At 36.0% G+C, this 11,167-nt stretch overlaps 1 pseudogene; it reads right to left on the bottom strand.

Annotated features, from left to right (window-relative positions):
* Positions 1-5,267: 5,267 nt before the first annotated feature.
* Positions 5,268-11,167, bottom strand: part of LOC127546307 (ribonuclease H1-like) — a 39,465-nt pseudogene continuing 33,565 nt past the window's right edge.

Below are 11,167 nucleotides of genomic sequence, written 5' to 3'. Positions count from 1 at the left end.
TACATATTGGACATCTATCACGTGCTAAATAATGTGACTGAAACTGGGGAAATCCAAACAAAATGGAAGCTAATCCCTAGTTTTAGGGAATTTAAAGATTGTAGAAAGGATTCTGGAACGCCCTGTAGCTTAATCTGATGAGAAAGAGTGGGATGTAATTGTAAAATACAGAACAAGGATCAGGTCAGGAAATTTTGATTGGATACTGACTGCAATACTGACTGAGAAATGGCAATTACATGACTTTTACTTTAGGCAGTTCAACTTTCTCCTCTATGGGTTGGAAATAGTAACATTTGTTCTTGAATGTCTTGCAAGGTGATCAATCTATGTCTCTTTAGCCTCTCTCATCTATCTATCTATCTATCTATCTATATCTATCCATCCATCCATCCATCCATCCATCCATCCATTCATCTATCTACCATCTAAGAATGCTTTTATTTCTTTATATATGTCTTTTCTAAAACAATGAATTTGAATTATGGGTTTTGAACCTTGTTATGAACTTATATAGAAAAGATATCTATTTCCCCCCTTTTATGTGATCTTCTTTAGGCTTTCTGAACATCCCTTTCATGCCCCCATAAATACATACAGAGAGAGCTATCTATTTATTTTCTTCAGGATAAACAGTTGCTGATTGTTTATCTAAAATACCCCCTAAGTAATGTGACTTCTAATCTGTTGAGAAAATGTTATCAGCCTTTTTAGAATGCCTCAAACTTATCAATTTATTGATGAGCCTTTCAACTTCATTTAAAAAATCACTATTACTGGATTAATTTTAGACATAAGCCCATAAATCTTTCTTTGGTATACAATTGCTGCTCTAAACCATCCATTTTGCTATTTTCTGGAAAGTTCCATATCCTTTTACTGCTTTTCCTTTTGATTTACCAGCCAAACCTTCATAGTTTTGATGTTGTAATATCAGAGGTAAGAACATACTTAAGTTGTACATGAGTAGGAGTGGATGATACACTAGGGAGATGGTTGGAAAAAAGGGTGCTGACCAAAGTGCTGAATTAGTAAGGAAAGGCTTTACAGCTGAGGTGGGGACACTTGTTGATGGGCAAAAGTAGAGCCAAATAAGGTCTTACAGTGTTCCCTTTGTTCATATCCCTGGCTCCAGCTTAACTATGTCCATGTTGGAGATGGGATCTGGCATTTACTCTTCTGCACTTTCCTTGGGTTATTTATTCCCCAGTATCCTCCCCAAATTATCCAATTATCCATCCATTTATCTAATCATCCATTAATTCCATGGAGCTTTTAAAATATTCTTCTCCTGCATGGTACTATGCTAGCACTTATAGGTTGCAGATAGAATTGCATGTTATTTAAGCAATTTGGCAATTTATTTCCCCCCTTCATTTTTCTGAGGTCAGTATATTCTGTTGTGTCCCTGATATATGTAAATACACTGAGGGCAAGATGTTTGTGAATGTCAGTGCTTTTTTCATTACTTTAGTGTTTCCTTTTGACTTAGAATCTCCTTCACTGAGCTCATTGTGAGGAATTCTGTTGGTGTCTAATAAATTCACATCTACCAGGCTACTTGGTGGTGATCCACATGATGGAGGATATTAAGCACTGGACAGAAAGTCAGGAAGAAGGGAGTTCAAATGAAGTATGAAAATCATTTAACTAGCCTCTGTTTTAGTTGTCTCATTTATAAATCAGGGATAATATCATCTTTCAGTGTTGTGGTCAGGATTAAGTGAAACAATATTTGTACAAGAAATCCTTTGTAATTGATTATTATGTAGTAACAACTATTACTTTTGCTGCCACAATTACCACCATTCTCACGACTGAGGACCAGCTATCCTGATCTATAAATGGTCATTGGACATGGGTGGGTCTGGAGGGGAAAGTGAGGGAGGTTACCTTGCACAGCCCTCCCTCACTCAAATCAAATTTATTTGCATGTCAAGGCTTCCCCTTCCTGGTGTCGAGGTTCTTTTTGATAACAAAGGGCAAACAACAAGAAGAAAAAATAATTATCCACATTTGAGAGAGAGAGGTGGGGGACAGAGACAAAGAGAAACAGAGACAAACAGAGAAAGACACAGACAGAGACATACAGAGAGAGACAGAGGAGAAAAATAGATAGAGACAGACTTAGGAGATCTGAATATCTGCAAAATCTTCATGTTCTCACTTATTTATTTTACTTGACAGGGACAAGCTGGAACAAGCTTATAAGTTCATTATCAGAACCTTCAAATGAATACTGGCTTCCTATTTGCTGGGGTTCTGCCTCTGTTTATTTTTCTATCCCCAGGACATTGAATTTCATTTTTAGAGTTTTCTCCAGATTTTTGTGCTAAGGGAGAAGCACATTTTCTGACCACTCTCAGCACTGTTCTTGGTCCCACATATTCATTCCAGATGTTTTCTAGGACCCTTAAACACAACCCTCCCCTCCTCTGTGGTTCCTGGAAGAGTACACCATAACTGTTCCCATCATTGGTGCTTTTTATATCTCTGTCACTTCGGAGGTACTTCAGGGTCTCTCAGATTTTAAATCCATAAAGCAGTGGCTGCTGCCCTTCTCCTTCCTATACCCCCCCCCTCAAAAAAAAAGCTTTCTTTTCTCTTAGTCTTCCTGAATCCAGGCTCTTTTCCTTTAGCAAAATCCCACATGGTGGCCAAATAGTATTTTCACAGCCCAGGTTTGGCCCTTCTCTAGATCCTTCAAAGGCTGTTACCCCAAAGTGGAGGATTCATTATCAACTCCTCTGTCTGACATTTAAAGCCCAGCACCTCCTCAGGCCAGGCTTTATTAGTATAAGTTGATTTTACTTCACAATCTTGGAAAACCAGCTCTCTCTTCTCTCTCCAAAGCTTGTCATCTCCCACCTCAGGATATTTGTCCTGCCTTTTTCCCACCTTTGAAATCCTCTTTCCTCACTTTACATTTTGTAAATCCCAATTTTCTCCCAGCCTCTACTTGATTTCCTCTTCCTTCAGGAGGCTTTCCCCAAGTATCTCCCTGGCTAACTAATTGCTAACATCTGATTGTTTCTAGGCCTGAATTAAGTCAATTAGTTTCTTAACTCTTTCACTTCCCCCATGCTGGGTATTCTGTTTCCTGGGCTAACCTCAGGCAAGCTGACTGGATGAAAGATTCTGCAAAAGAGAGAAATATTTAGTAAGAATAGATAGGGATCTAGATGGAAGCAAGATTATAAGGTTTTTTTTTTTTTTTTTAACATATTAAAGAGAAGATTTGCACTTTCTCATAAAGCAGGGGATCATAACCATTTCCGTGTTATGGACCATTTTGGAAGTCTATTAAAGTCTATGGCCCTCTTCTAAGAATCATGACTTTAAAGGCATGAAATCAAATATGGAGTATTTCAAAGAGCTCTTGAAATGTTGTTTTCAAAATAATAAAACAAATAAAAATGAGAATTCTTGGCTTCCAGTTTAAGAACCTCTATCCTAGATATACTAGGGAGGCAGAGAAGCTGTTTGAGCAGATTGCTGGCAAGTTTGTTCATTGGGATCAGTCATTTGGCTGCTGGTTAAAGGGGAAAACTCTTCATGGGATTTCAACAATGGAGAGGTAGTTGCCTGGGAGGCCAATGGGTATTTTGTTTTCATTGTCTAGGTGAAAAGAGATGAACTTTTGAACTGTATCATGCACTGTATGAGTAGAGAGAAGAGAATAAAAGTGAAAATAATTGAGCATGAAGTGTTAATAAGGAGCCTTTCAATTTTGTGTCATGAGAATCTGATGAATCAAAAGAGATCCTTATCTTTGATCCTTTAGGTTTTGGTGATTTAATGGGTGAGAAGTTCTAAGATATTCTGGAAAAGGGTAGTGATTAGAACCCGATATAGAAAGTTTTCAATGGCTTTCCTTAGCCATGGGTGATGGCAGTTAGTCAGTCAATAACATCTCTTTAGTATCTACTATATTTCAGATGCTGTGTTAAGTGGCATATAAGTTGAGATATATGTTGGGAAGACAATAAGTCTAAGAGAAGCTTAATTCTTTACTCTATAGTACCAGAAGACTAAAGTTCTTCTCATCATCCTTATCACCACGCCTGTTATTTCCAAGAAAACAAGAGCCAGAGTCAGAATTAATGGGATTATTTGAGATATATTATTCATGAAATACCAATATTGAGGATATCATAGATACATCAAAGGCTAGAAGTGTGTGTGGGGGAAATGAGGTAATTTTCATACATTCCCCTTTTCTCACTACATCTGGAGTATCGGGTTGAGTTTCAGCTATCTGGGATTCATATCACATTAATAAGCTGGAGATCTATTCTGGCCATGACCAAGGTGAAAAGAAACCATGAAACTCTCCATTTTGTGATTGTTTGCCAGAAATGGAGTTATTTAGTTGAGAAAGTAGGGACAGGAGAAAACTCACCACCATATACACAGAATCTCAGGATTTTAAAGAAACTTAGAGGTCATATCATCTAACCTATACCTTATAGAGTCTCCATTGGAGGTCATCTGATCTCCACTTGAGCATTTGCAGTAGAAGAAAACCCACCATTGAATATTATTCTGGGAATGTATCATGTTCCACTTAGGATAGCTCTAAATTCCAGAAAGTGTTTCTATCTAAACTAAACATATGTCTTTGAATTTGGATTTTTTTAGTTATTTAGTTTAGCTCTGGAGCTAATTTCTCTTCTATGAAATAGTATGTCATGCTCTAAAGATATCAAGCATTTTCACCATACTAAATAACACTTTTAGTTTAATTTTTCTTAAAGATCATTGTACACTATACTTTGGCTGTCCTTAGTGGTCTTCACTTAATAGTATGTCTAAGTGAAGACTTAGATTGTATTAGTTTTTGCCTAATCATACTATTAACTCTTATTGAGGCAAGTTCATTTAAGAATATTCAGGAGGCAGAGTAAAGACAAAAAATTGCCCAATCTTGCCACCAAACTTTTCCAAATTCTTTAAATAATGATCTTAAACACATTTTAGAGCATCAGAATACCCAAAAGACTGGGTAGAACATTTTTTGAGCAGAAGGCAAGTTAGAAACTCAGCAGAAAAAAAAAGAAGGTGGGAGCCCAGTGTGTGGCCTCAGACTGAGTCCCAGCCAGGGCTCACATCTGAATCAACAATGGTGGCTTCCAGACCTCTCAGCTCACAGACACCAAAGCGGAGCTGGAAGATCAGCAGAAAAGACTTGTGGAACCAGAGTAGTGGCCCAGCTCACAATCCCAGTGCAGGCCTGGCCTGGCCCCAGTTCCAGCAGGACTCCAACATCAGCCAGGTGGGACCTCTGGATCAGCAATAGTGCTGGAGGCTTCTGGACCTCTCAGCCCAGGGACACCAGAGAGGACCTGGAAGGTCAGTGGAGAGGGTCTGTGGCAATGGGTGATGGAGAGCTGTAGTGTGCAGTCCCAGTACAGATCTGATCAACAGAGGCCCAATCTGGGCCAGCACACTAGATCTTACAACTACAATGGGGCAGGGACACCCCTAACAGATCCAAGGCAGAAAAGAGAGCTTGTGGTCAGATTCCCAAAAGGATTTTTGAAAACAACTACAGAAAACCCCTGTAGCTTGGGACAGCACATCCACCACTCTGGGAAAAGAGTCCTTTTTTAATAATTAAAAAAAAAACCTTGAAAGCTGAGTTATAGATTTGAAAAATAAGCAGAAAACAAAGAAAAAGTTTGTGACTATTAAAAGTTATTATGGTGGAAAAGAGGATCAAAATATACACTCAGAAGATGATAAAGTCAAAGCTCCTACAACCAAAGACTTGGAGAAAAATAAGAATTGGTTTCAGGTCATGGAAGAGCTCAAAAGCATTTTGCAAATTAAATAAGAGAGGTAGAAGAAAAAATAAGGACCAAATTGAGAGAGGTACAAAAGAAAATACAAAAAGAAAAAAAAATAATGAGAAGAATGCCTTAAAAAGCAAAATTGGTTGGGGTAGCTAGGTGATAGAGTAGATAAGAGCACCAGCCCTGAAGTCAGAAGGATCTGACTTTAAATCTGGTCTCAGACACTTAACACTTCCTAAATGTGTGGCCTGGGTAAATTACTTAACCTCCATTGCTTCAGGGGAAAAAAAAGGAAAATTAGTTAATTGGGAAAGGAGGGACACCAGCTCACTCAGGAAAATAATTCCTTAAAAAATACAATTGAGCAAATGGAAGCCAATGACTTTACGAGAACCCCCCCCCCCAAAAAAAAAAGAAGAAGAAGAAGAAAGAAAGAAAGGAAGGAAGAAAGGAAGAAAGGAAGAAAGAAAGAGTGAAATGTGTTATTGGAAAAAGAATTGACCTGGAAAATAGATCCAGGAGAGATAATTTTTAAATTATTGGTTTACCTGAAAGTCATGATAAAAAAAAAAAAAAAAAAGAGCCTGGATGTCATCTTTCAAGAAATTATCAAGGATAACTATCCTGGTATTCTAGAACCATGGAGTAAAATAGAAATAGAAAGAATCCACCAATCACCTCCTGAAAGAGATCCCAATATAAAACCTCCCAGGAATGTTATAGCCAACTTCTGGAACTCCCAGGTGAAGGAGAAAATATTGCAAGCATACAAAAACAAATAATTCAAGTGTAGTGGAGCCACAGTTAGGATAACACAAGATTTAGCAGCTATTAAAGTACCAGAGGGCTTAGAGAATGATATTCCAGAGAGCACTGGAGCTAGGATTACAACCAAGAATCACCTACCCAGGAAAACTGAGTATAATCCTTCAGGGGAAAAGGTGATCATTCAATAAAAAAACAAATAAAATTCAAACAAATAAAAGATTTGTGTTTAAAAGACCAAAGCGAATGGCAAATTTGATTTTCAAATACAGGACTCTAGAGAAGCATAAGGAGGTAATCAGAACAGTGATATTATAAGGGACTTAATAAGGTTTATCTGTTTATATTCCCACAAGGGAGGATGATACTTATAACTCATTAGAATGATCTCATTATTGTGGCAGTTAAAAGGAATATATATAGACAGATGGCATGGGTATGAATTGAATATGAAGGAATAATATCATTTTTTTTTTAAATGATGAAGTTAAAGGGTGAGAGAGGAATGTACTGGGAGAAAGGGAAAGGAAGAGGTGGAATGGTGCAAATTATCTGACTTTTAAAAAAGAAGCAAGAAAAAGATTTTTACAGTAAAGGGAAAGAGGGGGAGAAGGTGAGTGAATGAACCTTATTCTCATCAGAATTGGCTAAAATAGGAAATAACATTCATATTCAATAGGGGTTTAGAAATCAATCTTTTCTTGTAGGAAAATAATAGGAGAATGGGTTGTGGAAGGTGGAGAGAGATTGATGAGAAAGGGCATATTGAGGGAGGGAGTGGTCAATAGTTAAACCCTTTTGAGGATGGAACAGGATGAAAGGAGAGAGAAAATAAATGGGGAAGGGGGGGGTAAAATTAGAAATAGTAATTGTAAAAAAAAAATTGAAGCAAGTTTCTCTGATGAAATATTATTATTATCTAGAAAACGATAAGCAGGATCTCTAAGTAAAAAAAAAAAAAAACAAACTCAAAAATCCTCCATAAAGAAAGTGAAGTATACAAAGTAATAGCAATGTTCTGGGATGACCAGCTGTAAATGACTGTTATTCTTGGTAATTCAATCATCTACACCTACTCTCAAGAACTTATGATGAAAAATCCTACACATACCCAGAGAAGGAACTGATCAAGTCTGAATATAGATCAAATCATTCTCTGTTATTCATTCTATTTCTATTTTTAACTTAATTTTTCTTGAGAGTTTTTATTTTCATTAGGGTGAGAGATTTATGTATTTTTTCTACAACTTGACTTTTATGGAAATGTTTTGAATAACTTCACATGTGATTTCTTACTTGTGGGTGGGGATAAGGGAGAGAAACTAGAACTCAAAAATCTTAAAAACAAATGTAAAAAAAATGTTTTGAATGTAACTGGGGAAACTATTAACTAAGTTTTTAAAAATTAAAAAAATGAAGAAGGTATATTTGAAAGTTAAAAAATTCAAATATTTCCCCATGATACTATACTATTTGGATATATTATAATTACAAAATTAATATTTTAATCCAAATATGAGTTTGCATTTATCCTCATCAAGATCATTTTTCCTTATAAAATAAACACCATAATGATTTATATCAGTGATTTAGTCTGTTAAGATCTTTTTTTCCCCTTTTCTCTGTATCTATTTTGCTGGGTTTCAGCTATCCCTCTAAATATTTTATCACCTGCAAATCCATTTATGCTGTTAAAAATGTTTTTAAAAAAGTTACTATTAACAATGTAGAATGATGAGAGCTGACAACAGTTTCTTTGGATAGCTTCCTTGTTTATGTAAATGCAATGACTTTAATTGTTAAGTATAGCCATTTAACCCATTTAGTTAATCATCCTATTAATGTTCAACTCTTAGCATAAGGCCTAGCTCATAGAAGGTGCTTAATAAATGTTTATTGACATTATCACTTAGCTCATGTCTTACACACACACACACACACACACACACACACACAAAGCATGAAATTTTAATAAATAATTTAATAAACAATTTGCAAAAACATTGGTGAGCTAAAATAATTTTTTTGTTAATATATTATTCAAACAACTCTAAATATTTCACTCATTTCATCAACAACACCCCTTAGTCCATTATAGCCTCAGAATTCTCCAAGAAAAACTTGTGCATGGGATTGTCTCTTCCAGCTTCACACCATATCATCTCTCATATGTATCACCTTTATTGCATTCACATAACAACCTCTCTCATTCATGCCCCTATCATCAATTATTTGAATTATTGCAATAATTGCTTTATTAATTTCCCTATATCCGATATATCCCTTTGCTTCATAACCATCAACAAAGTGTTTAATGGATATTCCTAAAATACAGATCTGACGAGTCACCTCTTGTTCTCAGAAAAAGAAATTGCAGTGACTCACTGCTTTTTGTGAGATGAAATATATCTCTCTCCCCTTATTTCTTTATAGATGAGTTTCATGGTATATATGTAATGTTGCCTATTTAACATTCCAGATGTGAGTGGGTTTTCAGAACTACAAGCACTCCACCCCGACTAATGCCTCTGTGCCTATTCTTCCTCTGAACTTTATTTGTAGAACATAATTGCTGTTTTTAACTTTAATTCTGCCCCAATATTTCTTTTGAGCTATTCAATCGCTAATGTCAATCTTAAATATATGGCAAATGTTTCCATCTAAAAACACAAACAATTTGTTTATCTTAAGTTCTTTGAAATTGTATATGGGCTCTTACATGTTAAATTTTCTATTGAGTTCAGGTTTGGTTGAAAGAAAGTTCTGAAAATGTGCAAGTTGATTGAATGTCCTTTTTTCAATATTATGGATAATTTTGTTGGATATGGCATTTTGGGCCATGGGCCTAGTTCTTTTCTTTGTCAGTATAAATGATTCCAGGACCTGTGGTCTTTTATTGTGGCTGCTGATAAGTGCTCTATAATTCAAATTGTAGCTCTAGTGTATTTGAATTGTTTTTTTTTTTTTTTTCTTGTTTCTTGCAAAATTTTCTTTTGGATCTTTTTAAGGGTTTTGAAATTTGGCAGTAATATTCTTATGTTGTTCCACAAAAGATCTCTAAGAGGTGGTGATTGGTGGATTTTTTCTATTTCTACTTTTCCCTCCTGTTCTATCACTCCTGAACAGTTTTCTTGGATTATTTCTTGCATTATTGTGTCAAGGTTATTTTTTTTTTTGTCATGGCTTTCAGGGAGTCCATTTATTCCTATATTTTCTCTTCATCATTCTCCAGATCTGTTGTTTTTTTAAGAAGATGTTTCACATTTTGTTTTATTTTTTCATTCTTTATCTTGTTTTGTTATTTCTTGGTCTCTTATAGCTTCACTGGTTTTCCTTTGATAAATTTTAATGTTCAAAGACTTATTTTTGTCTTTAAGACTCTGTCTTCTTTTCTACTTGGTTAACTTTTTATATAATCTTGTTTTTTCTTGTATTTTTTAAGTTTAATTTTTAAACTTTTTTTTCAATGTCTCGTGTTTGATTTTTAAAGTCCTTTTTTAGTTCTGTAAATTCTCTCTATGCAGGCAAACATTTAATGTTATTCTTTGAAGTAAAAGAAGGTTTTTGTTTGTTTATTTTTTGTTTTTATACTTCAGCATCCTCCTCTGAAGATGAACTGGTCTCCCCTATTCCCATAGTAAATTTTATGTTTGGGATCTTTCTTCTTTGTTAGTTCTTTTTTTTTTTTTTTTTTTTTTAATGAGTATTAGTATAAGCACCTTGAAGCATGGGGTGGGGTGGGGGCATGGTACTTCTAACTTCACTTCAGCTCTCCCCTCTGACCTGGAACCTCAAACCAAGAGTTCCCCTTTCTCCCTCCCCCAATTTCACACTGTCTGGGAGGTGGAAGTTCTGTGGTTCCAGCTCACTTGAGACTCAGCTAATCCTGGGGTCCTGGCTTGGTGTTTCTCCAAAGCTAGCCTGGAGGTGTTTTTACTTCACATGGGCTAACCCCTTGGTCTTTCTTAGGATCTTTTTGGGTTATTCTGGGAGGATTACTGTTCTGTCCCAACTTCTTTTGACTTTTTATCAGTTCAGGTTCATAAATTTGTTCTGTTTGTCAGAGAAATCTAGGATGCTTGATACTGACTTACTCCACCATTTTACCAGAAATCTCCCCATAGTGACTTTATTTAAAACTTTATCTTAACTCATCCTCCTAACAACCTCTCAGCTAACAACCTCACCTCATATTTTACAAAAAAAGACTATTTGCTTTGAGTTTCCTCTTCCCCCTTCTTCCTCATCTCACATCACCGAAATTCCTTCTTTCTTTATATCTTCCTTCATTCCTGTCTCTTGTCTCTTTGACCATGACCTTCAATCCCTATCTATTGCCACCATAGTTAGTGGTTACAAATATGAACATTTTGTATTTGATCCTGGAAACAAAAGGGATCCACTAGAGTTTATGGAAATTGAGGCACGTGATATATTTGGACCTGTCCCCCTGTAGGGGAACAAATTCATTTTCATGATTGAATTGAGGATGGCTAGGACTGGGAGAGGCTGAAGCAGGCAAATCCATCTACAGGACTTTGCAATGGTCAAGTCTTGATTGAATTCTCTTTTTGACATACAAAGTCCTTCAAAGGTCACCTAGCCCC

This window comes from Antechinus flavipes, chromosome 2, assembly GCF_016432865.1.
Source record: "Antechinus flavipes isolate AdamAnt ecotype Samford, QLD, Australia chromosome 2, AdamAnt_v2, whole genome shotgun sequence".
Lineage (NCBI taxonomy): Eukaryota > Metazoa > Chordata > Mammalia > Dasyuromorphia > Dasyuridae > Antechinus > Antechinus flavipes.
The sequence above is the reverse complement of the archived record's forward strand: the minus strand, read 5'-3'. Positions and strand labels throughout refer to the sequence as shown.